Below are 24,072 nucleotides of genomic sequence, written 5' to 3'. Positions count from 1 at the left end.
TAATAAGTGAAACAAAGATCCAGTGAACCATGTAATAGAACTCCCAGCAACAGGGGTCAGATCTTCTTACAACAGTTCATATAAGGAAAAACAAAGTGCAAGTGCAAAAAACGATCGATGTGCAAAAAAGAAGAAACGAATAATGTCTACTCCATACAAACACAATCCGGACTGCGCTTCCTGTTTCCCCCAGCCTCTCACCTCTAGCAGCGCCCCCCCAACGGGCCAAGTCGAGCTTGGATCAGCAATGAATGCAAAATTCCTCAGTTTCCTCAAATTTTTTAAAGTACTACACAATGGAGCCATCCTTCTCTTTTACCATATACCCTCACTGCATCTGCTGAGTTTGGAGATCGAAGCTGTCTGCCGGATATCGTGTGTGTCCCATTGAGGTGACTACCGGAGGTCGATCGACTGAGGAAATTTCCATTCATTGATGATCCAAGCTCAACTTGGCCCATTGGGGGCCGCTGCTAGAGGTGAGAGGCTGGGGGAAACAGGTGGCGCACTCCGGATCGTGTTTGGATGGAGTAGACATTATTCGTTTCTTCTTTTTTGCACATTGATCGTTTTTTGCACTTGCACTTTGTTTTTCCTTATATGAACTGTTGTAAGAAGATCTGACCCCTGTTGCTGGGAGTTCTATTACATGGTTCACTGGATCTTTGTTTCACTTATTAATTGCACAGTATTGGATTTTTTTTTTTTTTGGACATTCACTGGATGTACTTACTCAGCTGTGTCACGCATCATTGCACTTAATATTGCACTTTTGAAGATTTTTGTACCCAGCAGGGTTATTTATTATTGCACTTTTGAAGATTGATTATCTGTCTTTGTCTATTCACTATTGCACTTTAATATTAAGCTGCTATATTTATTATTATTATTTATTGATGATTATTATTAATTGATTATTATTAATTGATCGTTATTATCAAGCTGTTATATTTATTAGTATCATCAATTGATCGTTTTTTGATACATATTTATTCAGATCATTATACTGCTTTACAGGTTAGTTAGCGCCACATATTATTTTATTTCGTATATGGTAAATATCTCCTAAACCGTCCAGGTTTAGGAGATATTTACAGTACCTACAGGTAAGCCTTATTAGGTACAAGTGGTATAACAGAGTTCACAACCACTTTAGTAGGTGTAGGATTCCATTCAGCAGGCCTGGATGAAATTTTAAGGCATTTCGAAACAAAATGAGTTGACCCGTTGTTGGCAAGAAAGATTGATCTGACAAATAATTTTTCTACAAATGAGAATGTACGACCATCTTTTAAAACCAGGCGAAAATTATTTCACGTACGTCGATACTTTAACAGTATCAGGCCGATGTGTGCAAAGCTTTCTTTTTGTTTCCTATTAACTGAGCTTTCATTGCTGCCATTCAGTGCACATCTGATGTGATGGAAGGTGAATTTCACCAGTTGACCATTCGTCTCTCATTACAACCCAATATTCGTCCCTGTCAACAGGTCCCATCCACAACACTGTACTGACAGCTGCCATGAGAGGCCAGTACAGGCAGAGGCGGTGTAATGATTACCCAGCTGGGATCAGATATGTAGGGAGATGGTCAGGGAACGCCTGGTAACACACTTGCCCTCGTTCTCACCCCGTGACCTCCCCATATCAGTTGTCCAAACTGATTACACAAATGTACCTGGAGACATGGGGGCCACATTTATCAATTCTGTTCAACAGCAGGACAATGCTAAACAGGAGCAGCAAACCAGATCATGAGACAAATATGCTATAAGATTGCAACTTGGTTCCTAAAGTGCTGCTCTAAAGTCCGATTTATGACCATATAAGACCTGCCCTTGTCCACTTTTTATGCTGGCCATACACCAGTAGAAATTTTTTTTTTTTTAAATTTTCTTTTTCATAATGTTTTAACAACTATCTAATGTTTACTGGGATTACTGGACATTATCTGTCATGCAGCAGACCCCCCACCCACCGAGTCCCAATTTTACTTACCTGAGCCCAGTGGCGTCGCTAGGGGGTGGCTTTTGGGGCTATAGCCCCGAATCTTGGGCCCATAGCCCCGAATCTCTGCAGGGGTCCCCAAGGGGAGGAGAGGTTCTCTGGGGACCCTGATGTAAGTGGGGGGGGGGCTCTCTGGGGACCCTGATGCAAGGGGAGGCTCTCTGGGGACCCTGATTTAAGGGGGAGGCTCTCTAGGGACCCTGATTAAGTCAGAGGCTCTCTGGGGACCCTGATTTAAGGGGAGGCTCTCTGGGAACCCTGATGCAAGGAGGAGGCTCTCTGGGAACCCTGATGCAAGGGGGAGGCTCTCTGGGAACCCTGATGCAAGGAGGAGGCTCTCTGGGAACCCTGATGCAAGGGGGAGGCTCTCTGGGGATCCTAATGTAAGGGGGGCTCTCTGGGGATCCTAATGTAAGGGGGGCCCTCTGGGGATCCTAATGTAAGGGGGGCTCTCTGGGGATATATACACACACACACACACATATATTATATATTTGTGTGTATGCCCGCTCAAGGCAGCGTATGACTTTCTTTACTACATTGCTATGGGCTCTAGCCCCAGATCTTTTGTAGACCTAGTAACGCCCCTGAGCCCCATAATTCCTGTGACGGGAACAAGCACACCAGCTCGGGCTGGTGTCTCGTGTCTTGATTGGATAGATTGAAAGCAGCGTAACCATTGGCTCCCGCTGCTGTCAATCAAATCCAATGACATGGGCGCCGGGGGGGGCGGGGCAGAGTCCTGCTGTCTGTGTCAATAGACGCAGAAGCAGGACTCGGGAGCGCGCCCGCAGGGGTGTCCCAAAGAAGAGCGCTTCTCCGATGGGGCACTCGAGAAGAGGAGGAGCCACCAGCGCCGCTGAGGGACCCCAGAAAAGGAGGATCGGGGGCCACACTGCGCAAAACAAACTGCACAGAGCAGGTAAGTATGGTATGTTTGTTATTTAAAAAAAAAAAAAAAACAAGGGTTTAGTAACCCTTTAACCACTTGCCGACTGCTGCACGCCGATATACGTTGGCACAATGGCAGCGGTGGGCAAATGGGCGTACCTGTACGTCCCCTTTAATTGGCGGGGTTAGCGGGCACGCACACGCACGTACAGCGTGAACGCGCTCGATGTCCACCGGTCTCCCGCCAATCGTGTCACAGAGCCACAGAGCGGGGAAGTGCCTATGTAAACAAGGCACTTCCCCGTTCTGCCTAGTGACATGACAAAGATCACCGCTCCCTGTCATCAGGAGCAGTGATCTCTGTCATGTAGAGTTGCCACCTTATCCCTTTAAACCCGAACACATATTAATTACACAGGTTCTGTGGCTGATTAAGGTGGTAATTAAACTCACTTGTTGCCTCATCTGCATTTAATTAGCCTCAGAACCTGTGTAATTCATATGTGTTCGGGTTTAAAGGGATAAGGTGGCAATCCTACTGTCATGTGAGTTGTAGCCCCTCCCCCCACCAGTTAGAATCACTCCCTAGGTGTTAGTACAAAGAGAATGTGGTACATGAATACTGTATATTGCATTGCACAAAGAACATTAACCGCTTCAGCCCCCCGGAAGATTTTACCCCCTTCCTGACCACTTTTTGCGATTCGGCACTGCGTCCCTTTAACTGACAATTGCGCAATTGCGCGGTCATGCGACGTGGCACCCAAACAAAGTTGACGTCCTTTTTTCCCCACAAATAGAGCTTTCTTTTGGTGGTATTTGATCACCTCTGCGGTTTTTATTTTTTTACGCTATAACCGAAAAAAGAGCGACAATTTTGAAAAAAACCCAATTTTTTTTTTTGCTATAATAAATATCCCCCAAAAAACAATTTTTTTCCTCAGTTTAGGCCGATATGTTTTCTTCTACATATCTACATTTTTGGTAAAAAAAATTGCAATAAGCGTATATTGACTGGTTTGCGCAAAAGTTATAGTGTCTACAAAATAGGGGCTAGATTTATGGCATTTTTATTATTATTATTTTTTAATTAGTAATGGCGGCGATCGGCAATTTTTATCGTGACTGCGACATTATGGCGGACACATCGGACACTTTTGACACCATTTTAGGACCATTGTCATTTATACAGCGATCAGTGCTATAAAAATGCACTGATTACCGTGTAAATGACACCGGCAGGGAAGGGGTTAAACACTAGGGGGCGATCAAGGGGTTAAGTGTGTCCTAGGGAGGTGTTCTAACTGTGGGGGGGATGGGCTTCCACTGACATGACAGCGATCACTGCTCCCGATCACAGGGAGCAGTAGATCCCTGTCATGTCACTAGGCAGAACGGGGAAATGCCTTGTTTACAAAGGCATCCCTCCATTCTTCTGCTCCGTGGGACCCGCGGGCACGGTCACGGAGCACGCAGGGGGGGGCGCGCGCACCCACAATGCCAAGTCTTAAAGGGGATGTATCTGTATGCCCATTTGCCCAGCTGTGCCATTGTGCCGACGTAAATCGACGTGCGCTGGTCGGCATGTGGTTAAGCTAGCCATCTACTAACAAGATGGATGGAGGAATTCCCCCTGCCAGGACATTATATTCTGACAAAGGCACCCATCGCTGTTAAGCTGGCCATAGATGGGTAGAATTTTGAACGTAAATTTCCTAGAAAAAAAATGTTCTACGAAAATTTGTTCCTTTTTCTAATCAATAGGGAGTCAGATTGTTCGTTTTAGACCCCAGTTAAAAATTCAAAGGAGCAGGATGGAAATTTTTGTTTTTGAACAAACAGATTTCTAGCAGTTTATTTAATTTTTGTTCGGTAAAGTCCAGTCATTACAGGATCAAATGTTAAAAAACAAACACAATCTTTCTAATGACAAAGGAATGGTTTGAGAATTTTCATAAAGTTTTTCCTAAGAGTTTTCACAAGAATTTTAGTTCAAAACTCTATTCATCTATTGCCAGCTTTAGAATACACTGCTCAGCAGCTGCAAGTGATTGCAGCCGCTGATCGTAAAAAATGTTCCACCATGTTGGATATGTACGACCACACACTGATCGAATATCATCCAGTCCCTGCTTAACCAGATGAATTTCAAGTGAGTTGGCTGCCCAGGATTCCAGGGATGCAAATACACAAGAAAACTTTGCTAAATGAGAGCCAACTTGATTTGCAATAGACATGTGTCACTATTTTAATCGATAAATGTCACTTATAGAGCTCAAGGGCCGAAGCACTAGAGCTGAAATTCTTTTAGCATCTCGGCAGAATGAGCCATCTAGATAGTATGTTTTATTATGAATTATTCCCCTTCTATTCCTGAACTTGCTCACTCACCCCTTCATTGACATTAATTTTCGCCACCACAAGAATACAGTGCTTCCTGATTGGCCGGAAGGAGAATCAGTGTGAAAATAGCAAATATTCATTTGCTATTGTCACACAACTGGGTGGACTCGGGGCACAGTGCTCTGCGCCCCAAGCCCTCCCCTTTTTGAAGCCTATTAGAGTCTCTGGCTCTAATCATGTGCTTCAAAAAAATAAAACCCCCATTGGAATCCATGTGTCCGGCGCCCCAAATATAGATTAGGGGACCGGACACATGGATGGGGGGGGGGGGGGGGCGGCACCTGTGCGCCCTGCATTATGGGCTGCCACTGCAAGAATATCACATTGTAACAGATCTTTGAGAGTGTAAGCTCCACGGGCACGGCCCTTGCAATCCTTCTTTACTGCATTATAATATAACCATACTGTCTCCCTTTATAAAGTATAAAGCGCTGCGCAAACTGTTGTCTCTATATAAATCCTGTATAATAATAGACTAATCTGAAATAACAAAACAAAAATTTGGATGAAATTCGAATTGGAATAGTTTTCCAATCGAATTGAATCAAATTTGAACCATTTTCAAAACAAATTAGAATTTCAGAAGAGAATGAAATAGAATAGAAAATAAAGGAATAGAATAGAAAAGAATATAATAGAATAGAAATAAATAGAATAGAATATAAAAGAATAGAATATAATAAAGTAAAACAGAACAGAATACAAAATAAAAAAAGAGAAAAAAAATGTAATACAAAATAAAGGGATAGAATAGAATATAAAAGAATAGAGTAAAACAGAACAAAATAGAACAGAAAACAAAAGAACAGAATAAAACAGAATAGAAAATACAGGAATAGAATAGAATTAAAAAAAGAATAGAATAGAATAAAATAGAAAGAATATAACCATCTTCTGAAATTCAAATTTCCAATACAATAAATTTGAATTCAAATAGAATAGAAAAGAATAGAATAGAAAAAAAGAATAGAATCGATTGGAATAGAATAGAAAAGAATAGAAAAAACAATAGAATAGAATAAAAGAGAAAGATTATAGACCTTCTTCCGAAACTCGAATTTTGAATAGAATACATTTGAATTAGAATAGAAAATAATAGAATGGAATAGAATAGAATAGAATAAATTAGAATATAACCATCTTCCGGAATTCAAATTTCAAATAGAATAAATTTGAATAGAATAGAAAAGAATAGAATAGAATAGAATAGAAAATAACAATAGAATGGAATAATATAAATTAGAAAGAATATACCCATCTTCCGGAATTCAAATTTCAAATGGAATAAATTTGAATAGAATAAATATGAATTAGAAAAGAATAGAAAAGAATAGAATAGAATAGAAAAAACAAAAGAATATAATAGAAAAGAATAGAACAGAAAAAAACAAAAGAATATAATAGAAAAGAATAGAATAGAAAAGAATAGAATAGAAAAAAAAAGAAAATAATAGAATAGAATAGAAAAAACAAAATAATATAATAGAAAAGAATAGAATAGAATAGAAAAAAAAAGAATAGAAAATAATAGAATAGAATAGGAAAAAACGATAGAATAGAATGGAACAGAAAGAATATAACCATCTTCCAAAATTCGAATTGCGAATAGAATACGGATGGCGGATTATCACCGTACCATAGAGGAGTGAGCGGTGTGTATTTCTTCTGCTGAGATACTTGGATGCTGTGCTGTGCTTGAAGTTAGAAACTCTGATTTCCTCCTTTACTAGATTGAGTGGATTTGTGATACCTTTATTACTTGAACTGACTGGTGTTCCTTTGATGGCTCATTCTCTGTGTAAGTTTTATGAGCCATGTCACTTATCTGTATGGAAGTCATATACAGGAGCCTGGTGATAATAAATAATAAATCTTCATAGGGAAGTGTCATCAGTCATATGACTGGAATACAACCACTTGCTCCCATCCTAATTTGTGATTGGGAAAGGTTTTCAGGGCTGTCAGTTTGGTCCAGTATTTTGCTTTCCCTGTGTAAAAACTCCTTCTCCCATTGTGTGTGGGCACACCGCTTCTGGCTTATAGGCTGCTTGGCTGGGTTCATAACATGTTCTCTTGTTACAAGTCAATAAATAGTTGGTTCTGAAGAAGCAGAAATGTGAAACGCGTCAACCATCCTTTTGATATCTGTTGTAACTATCATGCCCTGTACACACGATAGGATATTCGGACAACAAATGTTCGATGTGAGCTTGTTGTCGGAATTTCCGACCGTGTGTAGGCTCCATCGGACATTTGTTGTCGGAATTTCCGACAACAACAATTTGAGAGCCGGTTCTCAAATTTTCCGACAACAAAATCCGTTGTCGGAAATTCCGATCGTGTGTACACAATCCCGACGCACAAAATTCCACGCATGCTCGGAATCAAGGAGAAGAGCCACACTGGCTATTGAACTTGTTTTTCTCGGCTCGTCGTACGTGTTGTACGTCACCGCGTTCTTGACGTTCGGAATTTCCGACAAGATTTGTGCGACCGTGAGTATGCAAGACAAGTTTGAGACAACATCCGTCGGAAATAAATCCATGGTTTTGTTGTCAGAAAATCCTATCGTGTGTACGGGGCATTACTTTTGAACCTTATGAGAACAGCTCTATTGATTTTATAGTTTTTTGCTATGTATTAACTTTTGTAAAATAAATTGATTGAAAACTATTACGTGTATAAATTCCTCTATGGTACCGTGATAATCCGTCATGTTGGTTCTTTGTTTATAAATTCTATATAGGATGAGGTACCCCCATAGCCTATTCTGTTCACTTTATATATAATCGTAAAATCGTAAAAAGATGGCCTTGCCATTTCTAAAGTCCCCTGACCTGGCTCTACATGCCATTTGATATGGGCCTGCAAATCAAATCAGGGGATACAGAGTGGTGAGATCCATCAGGAAAAGGGACAAAAAGAGTTATGTAGGCCTGCAGAATGGCACGGCTGGGCACATGGGCGTACCCGTACGTCCCTTTAAGTTTGCCGCCTTGCCATTGCGTGCGTGCCGTCTGGGAGCTCTGTGAGTCGGGTCGTGGGTCCCGCGGACTCGATCGCCGCAGGGATACCTGCAATCGCCTCATGGGGAGGAAGAACGGGGAGATGCTAATGTAAATAAGCATCTCCCTATTCTGCCTAATGACAGTGTCACTGATCTCTGCTCCCTGTTGATGGGGAGCAGAGATCAGTGATGTGTCACACGTAGCCACGCCCCCCACAGTTAGAAACACTCCCCAGGACACACTTAACCCCTACACTGCCCCCTAGTGGTTAACCCCTTCACTGCCAGTGTCATTTACACAGTAATCAGTGCATTTGTATAGCACTGATTGCTGTATAAATGACAATGGTCCCAAAAATGTCCAATGTGTCCACCATAATTTCGCAGTCATGATAAAAATCACTGATCGCCACAATTACTAGTAAAAAAAAAATATCAATAAAAATGCCATAAAACTATCCCCTATTTTGTAGACACTATAACTTTTGCATAAACCAATCAATAAACGCTTATTGCGATTTTTTTTTACCAAAAATATGTAGAAGAATATGTACCAGCCTAAACTGAGGAATAAAATGTTTTTTTAATATTTTTGGGGGATATTTATTATAGCAAAAAGTAAAAAATAATGCGCTTTTTTTTTAATTGTCGCTATTTTTTTGTTTATAGCGCAAAAAATAAAAACCGCAGAGGTGATCAAATACCACCAAAAGAAAGCTCTATTTGTGGGGAAAAAAAAAAGGACGTCAATTTTGTTTGGGAGCCACATCGAACGACCGCGCAATTGTCAGTTAAAGCGACGCAGTGCCAAATCGCAAAAACTGCTCTGGTCAGGAAGGGGGTAAATTTCTCCGGGGCTGAAGTGGTTATTAAAATATGTATTGCAATCATAGTGGATATTTATATAAGACTTGCGTCGTCTGACCATCTGATGACAGCCGTGTGAACCATCAGGAAGGAGGCCCAGGTGACCACACCTGACCTTTGAGCCATCCATCACGGTGAGGAGGGGTCATGAGAAGCAGCACGACAGCCCCGTGTCTATAACACACAGGTCAGGGACATGTGAGGATAGGATTCCCCAGCACAGGATATGTTTACCTGCAGTGAAGGTGTTCCCATGGAAGGTGTGACTGTCCCAATAGCGCAGAGTGACAGCTATTGCTATGACGGGCGGATAACATGATTGATCACACACTGTTATAGGAAATACAATATTCCATCACTGCCTGCTCCTGTCTCCTGAAGACGTCATGTCGCCAAGTCCCATCTGGACAGTCTGTGCTTTTGGTGCCTGAAAGTTATTGAGAAGTTTTCCTTAGACATGTGCAATTCGTTTTGTTACGAATTTGTTTTTTTTAACAAATTTTGACAAACTAGTTTAATTCGAAAATATCTGAATTAACGAAAACCCGTTTCACAAATTTATTCCAAACATTCATAAATTTGAATATTCGAAAATTCGTAAATTTGAACATTCTTAATTTTGGAAATTCAAAGTTTGAAAATCCGAAACCCTGAAAATTCAAACATCTGAAATAATAACTAACTAATAATAACTTAACTATTACTAACAAATAAATTATAGGTATTGGAATTTCCTTTCAAATTTGGCTGTTAGTGAGCGTAACGAACAAATGGAACGTAACAAATTAATAATAAATAATAATAATAAAAAGTTTTTATTATTATTATTTTTTATTAATTTGTTCCATTCCATTTGTTTAGATGCAGCATTCATTATTTCGGATAACCAAAATAACGAATGCCGCATCTAAACGAATGGAACGAAACAAATTATTAATAAATAATAATATTAATAACAATAAAATGTTTTTATTATTACTATTTATTATTAATTAGTTCCATTCCATTTGTTTAGATGCAGCATTCATTATTTCGGATAACCAAAATAACAAATGCCACATCTAAACAAATGGAACAGAATGAATTAATAACAAATAACAATAATAATAATAATAATAATAAAAACATTTATTATTATTATTTATTATTAATTAGTTCCGTTGCATTTGTTTAGATGCAGCATTCCTTATTTTGGATAATGAAAGCTGCATCTAAACGAATGGAATGGAACAAATTAATAATAAATAATAATAAAAAAAAGTTTTTATTATTATTATTTATTATTAATTTGTTCCATTCGTTTAGATGCGGCATTCATTATTTTGGATATCTGAAATAACGAATGCCGCATCTAAACGAATGGAACGGGACCAATTAATAATAAATAATAATAATAAAAACATTTTATTATTATTATTATTTATTATTAATTTTGTTACGTTCCATTTGTTCTTTATTTCGGATAATTCGTAACTTTGGATAAATTTGTATTTGTTACGTTCACTAACAGCCAAATTTGAAAGGATATTCCAATACCTATAATTTAATAGTTAGTTATTATTAGTTAGTTAGATATTCTTTCGAGTTTTCGGTTTTTCTTTCTTATTTTCAGATTTTGAATTTTCGAATTTACAAACTTTCAAATTTACGAATTTTAGAATTTACGAATTGAGATCATAACGAATGACCCAAAAAAAAGAAAAAAAAAGAAAAAACGAATGAAACGAAAACAAGCAAATTTTTCGTCAGTGCACATGTCTAGCTTTCCTTCACTAAACTCTACACTTCTATAAAATGTATTTATACCTTTAACAATATAACTCCATGTACACTGAAGCTCATAAACGGCCGGTTTTGGGAGTTTGGGCGTTTTTTTTTAACAGCCCATAAACTTCCCTCTATGTTATCCTATGTGTTTATGCACACATAGATGTTTTTGGACATTTATCAGCAGTGGAGTTTATGGGCTGTTTTCTGAATGCCATAAAATCGCGTTCAGGAGTCAATTTTCTGACCACAAAAACTGCCAAACGCTCATAAATGCCGATAAACGCTCAAAAACTTGGCTCACCAGCATTTTTTAACGTTTTTGATCCATTGAAAAATAAAAACACAAACAGGAATGTGTACCTAAACTAAAGCAGACAGAATCTGGCAACCAATCAGCTTCTATTTTTAGATTTCAAACCTTAACTGAATAAGCCGAAGATAGAAGGTGATTGGTTGCCATGCACAGCTGCTCTAGATTCTGTCTGCTCCAGTTTTGATAAATTCTCCCCAAAGTCCCTATGTTCAGACCCTCCAACTACACCATTATACCTGTGAATTTGGGTTTTGATCAATCTTATTAGACCTTAATAACTTCATTGCATTCCTTCTTTCCTTAGCTATGTTTTTGCTTATTTAACCACTTCAGCCCTGGAAGGTTTTACCCCCTTCAGAACCAGGTAATTTTTTGCGATACGACACTGCGTTACTATAACAGATAATTTTGCGGTAGTGCGAAGCTGTACCTAAATAAAATTGATGTCCTTTTGTTCCCACAAATAGAGCTTTATTTTGGTGGTATTTGATCACCTTTGCGGTTTTTATTTTTTTTTTGCGCTATAAACAAAAAAAGACCAACAATTTTGAAAAAAAATATATATAATTTTGACTTTCTGCTATAATACATATCCAATACAAAAAGGTAAAAAATCTAAATCGGAGACTAAGTGACACTTTTTGGGGACCAGTGAGACCAATACAGTGGTCAATGTACTAATGACACTGGCAGGGAAGAGGTTAACACCAGGGGCGATCAAAGGGTTAAGTGTGTCCCTAGGGGGGGTGTGCTTTCTAACTGTATGGGGGATGGTTTGACTGGGGAAAGAAAGAGATTCGTGTTCCTGTTTACCAGAAACACAAGATCTCTCTCTTTCCCTCTGACAGAACGGCGATCTACCTTGTTTACATAGGCAGATCGCTGTTCTCAGTGGTGGCTGGTGCCCAGAATGTTTTGGGGGGCGCAAACAAACTGGAAAATGTAACTGCAGTTAGTAATTAGTAATGCAGGACTGTAAATAGCCATTTATCAGGTGGTTATGTATCATTACTGCTAGATAAAACTGTGCCCATCAAATACAGCCTCACTGTGCCCATCAATTGCAGCCTCACTGTGCCCATCACAGTAGGACAATCACATCCACATTTCAAGTAAAAGAAAATAAAACCACTTAACATAAGGTGTCCTCATCAGAGCCCCCTTTTACATCTGATGTCCCAATCAGGTCCCCCTTTTCAGCAGGTGCTCCCCTTTACATCAGGTGTCCCAATCAGAGTCCCCCTTTACAACAGGTGTCCCCATCAGCATGCCCCTATACATCAGGTGTCCTCATCAGAGTCTCCTTTTACATCAGGTTTCCCAATCAGAGTCCCCCTTTATAGCGGGTGTCCCCCTTTACAACAGTTGTCCCCATCAGCATCCCCTATAAATCATGTATCCTCATCAGAGTCCCTCTTTACATCAGGTGTTCCAATCAGAGTCCTCCTCTAGATCAGATGTTCCCATCAGAGTCCCCATTTACATCAGACTGCTCCTATCAGAGTCCCCCTTTACATCAGATGTCCCCATCAGAGTCCTCCTTTACATCAAGTGTCCCCATCAGAGTAGTCCTTTACATTAGATGTCTGTATCAGAGACCCCCTTTACATCAGATGTCCCCATCAGAGTCCTCCTCTACATCAGATGTCCCCATCAGAGTCCTCCTCTACATCAGATGTCCCCATCAGAGTCCCCCTTCACATCAGATGTCCCCATCAGAGTCCTCCTTTACATCAGGTGTCCCCATCAGAGTCCCCCTTTACATCAGATGTCCCCATCAGAGTCCCCCTTTACATCAGATGTCAACATCAGAGTCCCCCTTTACATCAGATGTCCCCATCAGAGTCTCCCTTTATATTAGATGTCCCCATCATAGTCACCCTTTACATCAGATGTCCCCACCAGAGTCCTCCTTTACATTAGATGTCCCCATCAGAATCCTCATTTACATCAGATGTCACCATCAGAGTCCTCCTTCACATTAGATGTCCCCATCAGAATCACCCTTTACATTAGATGTCCCCATTAGAGTCCCCCTTTACATTAGATGTCCCCATTAGAGTCCCCCTTTACATTAGATGTCCACATTAGAGTCCCCCTTTACATTAGATGTCCCCATCAGAGTCCCCCTTTACATCAGATGTCAACATCAGAATTCTCTTTTACATTAGATGTGGCCATCAGAGTCCCCCTTTACATCAGATGCCCCCATCAGAGTCCTCCTTCACATCAGATGTGCCCATCAGAGTCCCCCTTTACATCAGATGTCCCCATCAGAGTCCCCCTTTACATCAAATGTCCCCACCAGAGTCCCCCTTTGCATTAGATGTCCCCATCAGAGTCCTCCTTCACATTAGATGTCCCCCGAGTCCCCCTTTACATTAGATGTGGCCATCAGAGTCCCCCTTTACATCAGATGTCAACATCAGAATTCTCTTTTACATTAGATGTGGCCACCAGAGTCCCCCTTTACATCAGATGTCCCCATCAGAGTCCCCCTTTACATCAAATGTCCCCACCAAAGTCCCCCTTTACATCAGATGCCCCCATCAGAGTCACCCTTTACATCAGATGTCCCCACCAGAGTCCTCCTTTACATTAAATGTCCCCATCAGAGTCCTCCTTTACATCAGGTGTCCCCATCAGAGTCCCCCTTTACATCAGATGTCCCCATCAGAGTCCCCCTTTACATCAGATGTCCCCATCAGAGTCCCCCTTTACATCAGATGTCCCCATCAGAGTCCCCCTTTACATTAGATGTCCCCATCATAGTCACCCTCTACATTAGATGTCCCCATTAGAGTCGCCCTTTACATTAGATGTCCCCATTAGAGTCCCCCTTTACATCAAATGTCCCCACCAGAGTCCCCTTTTACATCAGATGCCCCCATCAGAGTCCTCCTTCACATCAGATGTGCCCATCAGAGTCCCCCTTTACATCAGATGTCCCCATCAGAATCCTCCATTACATCAGATGTCCCCATCAGAATCCCCCTTTACATTAGATGTCCCCATAAGATACCCACTTTACATTAGATGTCCCCATCAGAGACCCCCTTTACATTAGATGTCCCCATCAGAGTCCTCCTTTACATCAGATGTCCCCACTCCCTCCCCCCCCTCGTACTCACAGCTCTCACAGAAAGTTGCCTATCATCCACCTTCGGACCGGCCAGGAAGAGTCAGAGAAACCAGAAGTGAAGGCACAGGACCCGCCAATCACACACCACAGCATGGAACAATGCTATAGGGGGAGTGTTCAGGGTGCAGAGCTCTGCGCCCCGGGGACTTTCTAAAGGAAGCCAATAGAGCTTCTTATTTGCAATCACATGATTACAAACACGTCATGCTTCCCATAGCAGCTGTTTGTCCGGCACCCTGCAAACACTCAAAGGGCCATTATTTTATCATTTTTCAGTGATTGCAGCACGTCATGCTTCCCATACACCTGTGTGTCTGACATCCCACACACGCTTAAAGGGCCATTATTTTTTTATTTTTCTTTATGATGAGTAGCTTTGGGGGTGGCGGCGCCCCTGCGCCCCTATGGGCGGGCCGCCACTTATTGTTCTGCCTCTTCCGGGAACGATCATGGGTGGCCGGCAGGCTTCGGGCCCGCCGGACTCGCTGATTGGCTTTCCCTCTGGCCAGTCAGCATGCGATCGCACCTCCGGCAGCGTGTGTGTGCCCCCAGAACTTCTGCACGGAATGACATACAGGTACGTCATTTCACGCAGCAGGTCCACCTTGTCACAGTAAATGTGCGGAATAAACTCCCTTGGTTGATTTTTACCTATAGGTAAGCCTATAATAAGACTTACTTATAGGTACAATAAATATCTTCTAAATGTGCTTCATTTTAAGGTAAGTTTCACATAATGTGCTAACTAGTTGGTGCAATGCATACTAGCACATTATAAAATTGCCTTGCAGGGTTTTCCTTTTTTTTTTAATCCGGTGGTTTACTACCGCTTTAACTATTTGGTTTGCTTTCAAACATTTTGATAGGTAGAAATTCTTATATTTTATGGCCGATATAATATTTATTTCTGGTTGTCCATTTCTCCTTTGTCCCCCCATAGGCCCAGGTAGCCCCATTCTGGCTTTTTTGAAAAGACCCCATAAATAATAGAATTCCAGATTGTTAGCACATCAGATTGACGCATATTGAGATACAATCTCTTCCTCAGGATCCAAACTAAATTAAGTCTAAATATAAAAAGTCCAATCTGGAAAAAGAAATATCATGTTCAAAATATTGAAAAATGTTCATATATCATACAGGACAACAAACTAAATAATACATAAAAATACCAATAACAACTTACTTAACCACTTCAGCCCCGGGAGATTTGGCTGCTGAATGACCGGGCCATTTTTTGCAATCCGGCACTATGTCACTTTAACTAACAATTGCGCGGTCGTGCTATGTTGCACCCAAACAAAATTGAGGTCCTTTTTTCCCACAAATAGAGCTTTCTTTTGGTGGTATTTGATCATCACTGCGGTTTTTATTTTTTGCGCTATAAACAAGAAAAGAGCGTAAATTTTGAAAAAAACACATTTTGTACTTTTTGCTATAATAAATATCCCCATTTTTTTTTTTTTTTAAATATTTTTTTCTCAGTTTAGGCCAATATGTATTCTTCTACATATTTTTGGTAAAAAAAAATCACAATAAGCGTATATTGTAGGAATTATTTGTAATGATGTATCTACAAAACACCGTAAAAGTCATTAGAAATCACTGTGCCTTTTCGCTTTAAACTCAAATCAGCAAAATACAGTATATTCCAGATGCATCAAAACTAAAGAAGTGCAAGGTAATACAGTTTCTTCAAGAAGCAACCACAGCCTGATAGAAAATGCTGTTCCCTGCCACCATGCTGTAGCAAAAGATTCTTGCTCTGTGTGGAAGCAGTGGTCTTTCTGCAGAGGTCTCACACACTCTGTGGTTAAGGCTGGCCATATGTGGATTGTTGTTGTTTTTTTTTTTAATCGAAAAAATCGAAAAAAAAAAAAAGTGGTTTCCCTCATTCATACAGACGAGGTTACTACAGGAATCCTCCTCGCTGTGCTGTTGTATTCTGACAATGGGGACTCCTCTGCACGTGCTAACCAAACAAGAATTTTTTTACAATCCCGTTCAAGAGAAGTCAACCATTAGATCGATTTCTCTCGAACGGGAATGGTGGCCATTAACTACTTGACGCCCGGGCTATAGCCGAAAGACAGCTACAGCGTGGGCTTAAAATGCCAGGAGGGTGTCCATGTACGTCCTTCCGTGCTTGCGCTGCCTGTGTGCCCCCTGCGTGAGGAGAAAAAAATAAAGCCGATTACCGGCTTCTGTAAGAGGAACATCGGTCCCACACTGTGACCACTAGTGCTGCTGTTTAGTGCCCAACAAAGCTGCTACCAGTGGTCATCAGCACTGATAATCAGTGCCCACCAGTGCCACCTGTCAGTGGCACCAATAAGTGCCCATCGGTGCCTCATCATCAGTGCTACCTATCAGTGCCACCTACCAGTGTTTATCAGTGCCGCCCATCAGTGCCACCTATCAGTGCCGCCTATTAGTGGCCTTCAGTGTCGCCTGTCAGTGCCCATCAGTGCCCATCAGTGCCACATATCAGTGCGACCTCATCAGTGCATCCTGTTCAGTGCCCACCAGTGCCGCCTCATCAGTGCCACCTACAGTATCAGTGCCAATAAATGTCACCTATCAGTGCCGTCTCATCAGTGCCTATCAGTTCCCATCAGTGCAGCCTCATCAGCACACATCAATGAAGGAGAAAAATTACCCATTTGGAAAATGTTATAACAAACTATGGATACTGCTTTTTTTCCCCAACATTTTCTGGCTTTTTTGTTTGTTTTGCAAACAAAAAATCCAGTGGTGATTAAATACCACCACAAGAAATCTCTATTTGTTTGAAAAAAATGATAAAAATGTCATATGGGTACAGTGTAGCATGACCGCGCAATTGTCATTCAAAGTGTGACAGCGCTGAAGGCTTTCAATTGGCCTGGGCAGGAAGAGGATATATGTGCCCAGTAACCAAGTGGTTAATAGATTGAAATTCATCCGGTTCCTGCTGAACCGTCAACATTTCGAACCATCCATGGCCAGCTTTAGTTTGAGCTAGAGCTCTTTTTTTTAATCAAGGCACCCTTTAAAATTATGCACAATCTCAAGACACCCTATTCTAAATTGTAGAAAACTAAACTAAACATAATGCAGCAACATCCACACATGTAGGACACCCAACATTAGAGGTGATTTATTTTTCCAAAGCAAATACAGCTTTGCACACTGATACTGACTAATATTCCAATATTTCTCTTCTCCCTCAATTTCTCATCCTTACTCGGCTAATGTTACCCCATTGCTGACAGAGAGGGGAAAACGAGGATGCTGTGCAGGCATCTGACTTCCTTCTTATCAACCGTGAAGTCATTGGTTGTTAAGACGCTGGTGGCTAGAAGGTTCCAATGGTGCACAATGAAAACCCATGGCTTTCTGAAACTAAAAGGCAGGCTTCATCCACCTGCTGGCTTGTATACAATTTTTGGGCAATTTTTAAGCATTTCGCCAAGGCACCCCTGAAGAAATCTGAAGGCACACTGGTTGAAAAAGGCTGCTCTAATCAGTAAAGCTCATGCTCCTTGCTGATTAGAGATTAAAAAAAAAATGGAATAAAACAAAAACACAAAGCTCCCAAAATAAACTTACAGTGATATGGGAAGAACATAAAATTCCCTATGTACAGCCACCATGCTGACTTGTATTTGTACAATGTATGTTCAGTGTGTGGTCCTATAACTATTTCCTTTCTCATGAGACCATAAGACCTTCATAACCATCTCATGTTTCATAAAGGGACATGGGTACCCAACACATCCTGTGTGGATTAGGATGGCACCACATACGTTGTCTCCAAATACACACACAACACGCCCAAACACACATACATCCACTCACATCTTGCACTTGTTCTGCTCCGGTGAATTCCACTTCAGACTTCCAAAACCTCTTCCTTTCCCATACTGTGTAAACAGGTTCCTGCCTCTACTTCAAGTGCCACCAGCAGCCACTTGTACTCCACATCCTCCAAGAGCCTTTAACTCTTTCTTATACCTTTAAAAAAATTGTAAACCCAATCACTAAAATCTCATACCATTTTTATCGGGTTATTGTCATTTTAACATCTTTTTACATTTGCATCTTATATTAAAATATAACTGCCTTGAAGGTCCCTATTATAGGGCGACAATGCTCCATTCCTGTTTTACAGCACACTTTGGATGTTGTTGCAAAGTCCAAATCTTTTGTTCAAAAGGTTTGTTTTTGTTTGTTTTTTTTAAATTAGAACATCTTACATTGATTTTATATTCAAACAATACAAAACACACAAACATCCCATGTACATATTTTACAACCAGCATATATTCCAAAATCAGGCAAACTAAAGCAAAACAAAACCTATGTAGAAATATGTATTCCTCTTTGAAAAGGTTTTGATTACGTTTTCCTAAAAAATGTATACAGCCTCAAAGATATCGAATGATGAGGCATGGTAGATACAAGTGCATAGAGAATCAAGTAAAAATGGACAATATCGCAAGGCTGTGGTTACAATTATAATAATTACAACAAATACAATTATAATAAACAACTTGAGAATAAGGAAGGTGAGGGTTTGGTAGGTAGGGTGGGGGAGAAGGGGATTTCTGGGAGTCCTGGATGGGTTAATGGCCCATCTCAGTTTCGTCAGGGTTGTAGGTCATATAGTCTTGGTGGATGTACTGGTTATGGTTCAAGGAGTGTGGTGTTGAAGCCTGTTGGTAGGTATTTATCGATCCAGGGTTGCCAAATCTGGGTGTTTAATGGATTTGTGCCAGGTAGTGTTGCTTCAGTTTTTTTTTTTATGAATCGTGGCTTGGGTGACCCTATATTTTAGTTTCAGTCAAACAGAGAATCAGTTTCTTCCATGGTCTAGCTATGGTTTGGTTTGCTGCCGTAAGCAGTTTGAATTGTGTAGTGGTGATGTCTGGGGGACATTTATTCAGGAATGCTAAGGTAGGATCAATTTGAATTAGACGTCTGATGAGGTCCATTAGTGTATTGAATATTTTGATCCATAAGGCCTATGTATATAATAAAGTGCAGCGCTATGGTGATATCAGTGAGATGAACCCCAACCAAATTATCTACTGGCAAACTGTCTACACCAAGCACTTATTTTGTAGTCACTTCATTATTGTGATCACCTGTTCATGGACTTTTATATGCACCTATGAATGCACATTTACCTTATATATCATTTCACTCAATTTTTGTTTCACAACATTATTTGTTTACTATGTTTTAACCAACCTCTTATTATTGTTCATACAAAGTATTGAGATTATACCTAAAAACATAGTTTCATATGATTTTTTATATACTTAGCAGGTTCTTGTACTGAGTATATGGTCGTTTGGTTGGGGTTCATCTCACTGATATCACCATAGCGCTGCACTTTATTATATACATAGTCTACTTACTTCACAAACTGATTCTTTGTTGTGCTGGCTGCTACTACATATCATTTAACCACTTGACCACTGGGCACTTAAACCCCCTTCCTTAACCAGACCAATTTTCAGCTTTCGGTGCTCTCACAGTTTGAATGACAATTACTCAGTCATGCAACACTGTATCTATATGAAATGTTTGTCCTTTTTTCATACAAATAGAGCTTTCTTTTGGTGGTATTTAATCACTGCTGGGTTTTTATTTTTTGCGCTATAAATAAAAAAAGACAGAAAATTCGGTAAAAAAAAAAATCTTTGTGTCTGTTAAAATTTGTTGCAGAGTATTGGCGAGTATTGGCAGAGTATTGGCGAGTATTGGCAGAGTATTGGCGAGTATTGCAGGGTATTGCAGAGTATTGCAGGGTATTGCAGGGTATTGGCAGAGTATTGCACAGTATTGCAGAGTATTGGCAGAGTATTGCACATTATTGCAGAGTATTGCACAGTATTGCAGAGTATTGGCAGAGTATTGCACATTATTGCAGAGTATTGCACATTCTTGCAGAGTATTGGCAGAGTATTGCACGTTATTGCAGAGTACTGCAGAGTATTGCACATTATTGCAGAGTATTGCACATTATTGCAGAGTATTGCACAGTATGGGCACAGAGCAGCGCTGTGGGCACTACAGATCCAGCCCACAGCGCTGCTAAAAACGATCCCTCCCCCTCTCCCCTTGCACTGTACAGATCTGTACAGAGAGGGGTGGGAGGAACCGGCGTCATGACATGATGCCGGTTTGTTTACAAGTGATTGCTCCCTCATTTGACAGAGCGATCACGTGGTAAACGGCTGCTACAAGCGGACATTTACCGCGATCCGTGATGCGCCGGGTCTTCCGGACCCAGCGGTCATGGATGTTTGCGGGAGCGCGCCCCAGGGGGCTCGTGAGAGCAACATTCTGGGAGGACGTCCATGGACGCCCTCCCAGAATAAGCCGATCGCGCTGTAGCTGTCTTTCGGCTATGACCTGGTCGGCAAGTGGTTAAAGAGACAGCATGGTTTATTTATTCTTTATGATCCATAAGGCCTGAATTACCAGACAGCACCACAAGGTGTGGGCCTGGAAACCTACATTAGCACAGTTTTGGAAGAAGGTGTGAGAGTAACTGGGAGCAAACTTATGAATTTGAGTCAGGACTTAGTACCACCTTGAGAGAACCCCTATAGTTTGTTTATAGCACAGCATGAAGTCCAATTTGTATTGCATGATCACATCATTACGCAGTGTTTCAAGCTGTGCAGGAATATACTAACCAATGATTTGTCCCTGTCTCCCAGTTGTGTTTCTGCATTGTCAGCCTGTCACACAGGCTTCCAATAGAGACTAAAATTGATCCTGTCAACACACATTGCACAGGAATGGTCAACTGTTGTATCCATCACAAAAACTTCCCCGAGAAATGCTATGCAGCCAACGCTGGAGTGCACAGAGTCAGTAAGTGTCTGCAAAGTTGTACAGCGATCTCATGTAAGAAAGATTGTCTGGCAGCAGATTGAGCATGTATGGCCTGTGCCAACCAATGCCTAGATTGCTTTATGAAGATGAAAAAGCCAAATGCGCTCCATAAATGTCACTGTGTTGACTTGATTCTGCTAAGCATATACATTTTTTTTTTCAAATTCTTTATTTAGTAAAGGGTATAACAGGCAGCCAACAAATCGCCTCAAAATCAGAACAGCATAATTGTAGTCCTATAAAATAAGCGTCTTGAGGACACAAAATATCAAATCACAGAATAGACAGTGACAAAAAAAACACTACTATTTTGGCTAAAATGGGATTATGAAATAAACACAAGGTTGGCCACCCAGATTTTTAGTATAACAGATAGAAAGGAATGAATAGCAGAAAAGAAAAGGGTAGAACAGATGGGTGTAGGGTGGAGAGGGAAGATGGAGAGAAAAAAAAGAAAAAGAAAAAAAGAAGCGGGGATCGGGAGTTGGATAAAGCACAAACACACACACACTGGCCAAGGTGGTAACTTTAAGGCAGCTGTATGGGGCCATCCAGTAGGGACCTGCCCTCATCCAAATATATAAACATGTTCTAGAGTAGCCACGTTTTCTTATAACGTTCATGTTTATTTTGTGCTGTGAGATCTTCCATTTTGTTAATGTCCTCAATCTTTTTAAGCCACATTTGGATAGATGGCAGGTCAGACTCTTTCCATCACAATGCGATACAGTGTTTGGCAATGTTAAAGTGGTTGTACACCCTTATTTTTAATTTTTACCTACAGGTAAGCCTATATTAAGCAGATATTCACTTTACATCGGCGACGCATGTGCTGTGAATGCCCGGCTGAAGGTACGGCAGAAGCTGCCAGACCTTTCCGGGAAGAAGCGCGGGAGTGGCGACATCGTGGCTCTGGCCACTCACAGCGCCGGAGCCGTTAACCCGGACGAAACACTCAGGGAAAAATGTCAGCTCCCTCGGCGTGGACGGGGCTGCGATACGGGGACCTCGTTCTAAGGTAAGTATTTCATAATGAGTTAGTATGCGGTGCGTGCATACTAGCTCATTATGCCTTTACCTTACAGGGTTGTTTTTTTTTACAGTGCAGGTATACAACCACTTTAAGTAAATGACGTAGCACTGATTTTTTGTGCGTTGATGGAGGAATGTCAGAGCAATGCAGCAAAAAGAAGGCAGGATCCAGCATATAAATTTTATGTCAAGGGAGAGGGTAGCAGGGAAGATAATGTCCACTCTGGCTCATTGGGTTAGGGGAGGGGATAGCAAACATATACTGTAGACTTTTTAACCTGTATGGTCTCGCATACCCTCTTGACAGTGAACAACTGGTGGTGACTGCAGGCACACATAGAGAGGAGATCATTACCCTAACCAGGCCAACCAAAAACAGGGTTTGGTGATTTATGCCACATATATGAACCTCCTTATGTGTCCTGTAATAATGGTAATCCTACACATCTCTGGTCCCGGTCACATGATCAACGTCAATTCAAGAGTATCTTGCATCTTTTAAGCATAAACTAAATGAGAACCATTATTGGAACTGTTGGGTGCTTCCGTAGACAGAGGATAACAACAGTCAGCTGTCAGAGTCTGGACTGGAGTCTTAAGGCCAAACAGGTGGAAAGGAAACCGGCCATCATAGCTTTAACCACTTCAGCCCCGGAAGATTTGGCTGCTGAATGACCAGGCCATTTTTTGCGATTTGGCACTGCATCGCTTTAACTGACAATTGCGCAGTCGTACGACGCTGCACCCAAACAAAATTGATGTACTTTTTTCCCCACAAATAGAACTTTCTTTTGGTGGTATTTGATCACCTCTGCGGTTTTTATTTTTTGCACTATAAACAAAAAAAGAGCGACAATTTTGAAAAAACACAATATTTTGTACTTTTTGCTATAATAAATATCCCCTTTTTTTTAAAAAAAGCACATTTTTTTTTTTTAGTTTAGGCCGATATGTATTCTTCTATATATTTTTGGTAATAAAAATCGCAATAAGCGTATATTGATTGGTTTGTGCAAAAGTTATAGCGTCTACAAAATAGGGGATATATTTATAGCGTTTTTATTATTATTTTCTTTTTACTAGTAATGGTGGTGATCTGCGGTTTTTATCGGGACTACGGCATTATGGCGGACACATCGGACTCTTTTGACACATTTTTGGGACCATTGGCATTTATACAGCGATCAGTGCTATAACAATGCACTGATTACTGTAAAAATGTCACTGGCAGGGAAGGGGTTAACACCAGGGGGCGATCAAGGGGTTAACTGTGTTCCCTAGTGTATGTTTCTAACTGTAGGGGGAGGGGACTGATCTAGAGGAAGTGATGGATCGTGGTTCCTAGCTAATAGGAACTCACGATCTGTCACAGCTCAGAGAACAGAACAGGGATTTGTGTGTTTACATACACTCGTCCCTGTTCTGCCTCTCGTGCCTGCGATCGCTCGTGGCCGGCGGTCATCACGACTGTCGGCCACGAGCATCGGCACCCCCGCTGCAATCCCGATCCCACGAGCCGACGTATAGCTACGATGGCTTGCGGAATAGTGCCGACCTGCCGCCGTAAAATGACGGCGGCTGGTCGCTAAGCGGTTAACATTGTAGAGAGCACTATTTATGCCAGGGGTGTTCAACCTGCAACCCACGGGCCGTGGCTATGAATGTGTCCCAACACAAAATCAGAAACTTACCTACAAATATCGATTTTTTTTTTTAAAATGCATTTACAGTTAGTGAACACATGTG

Source organism: Aquarana catesbeiana, linkage group LG02 (assembly GCF_042186555.1).
Source record: "Aquarana catesbeiana isolate 2022-GZ linkage group LG02, ASM4218655v1, whole genome shotgun sequence".
In the NCBI taxonomy this organism is placed as follows: Eukaryota; Metazoa; Chordata; class Amphibia; order Anura; family Ranidae; genus Aquarana; species Aquarana catesbeiana.
This window is presented reverse-complemented; position numbering follows the sequence as displayed.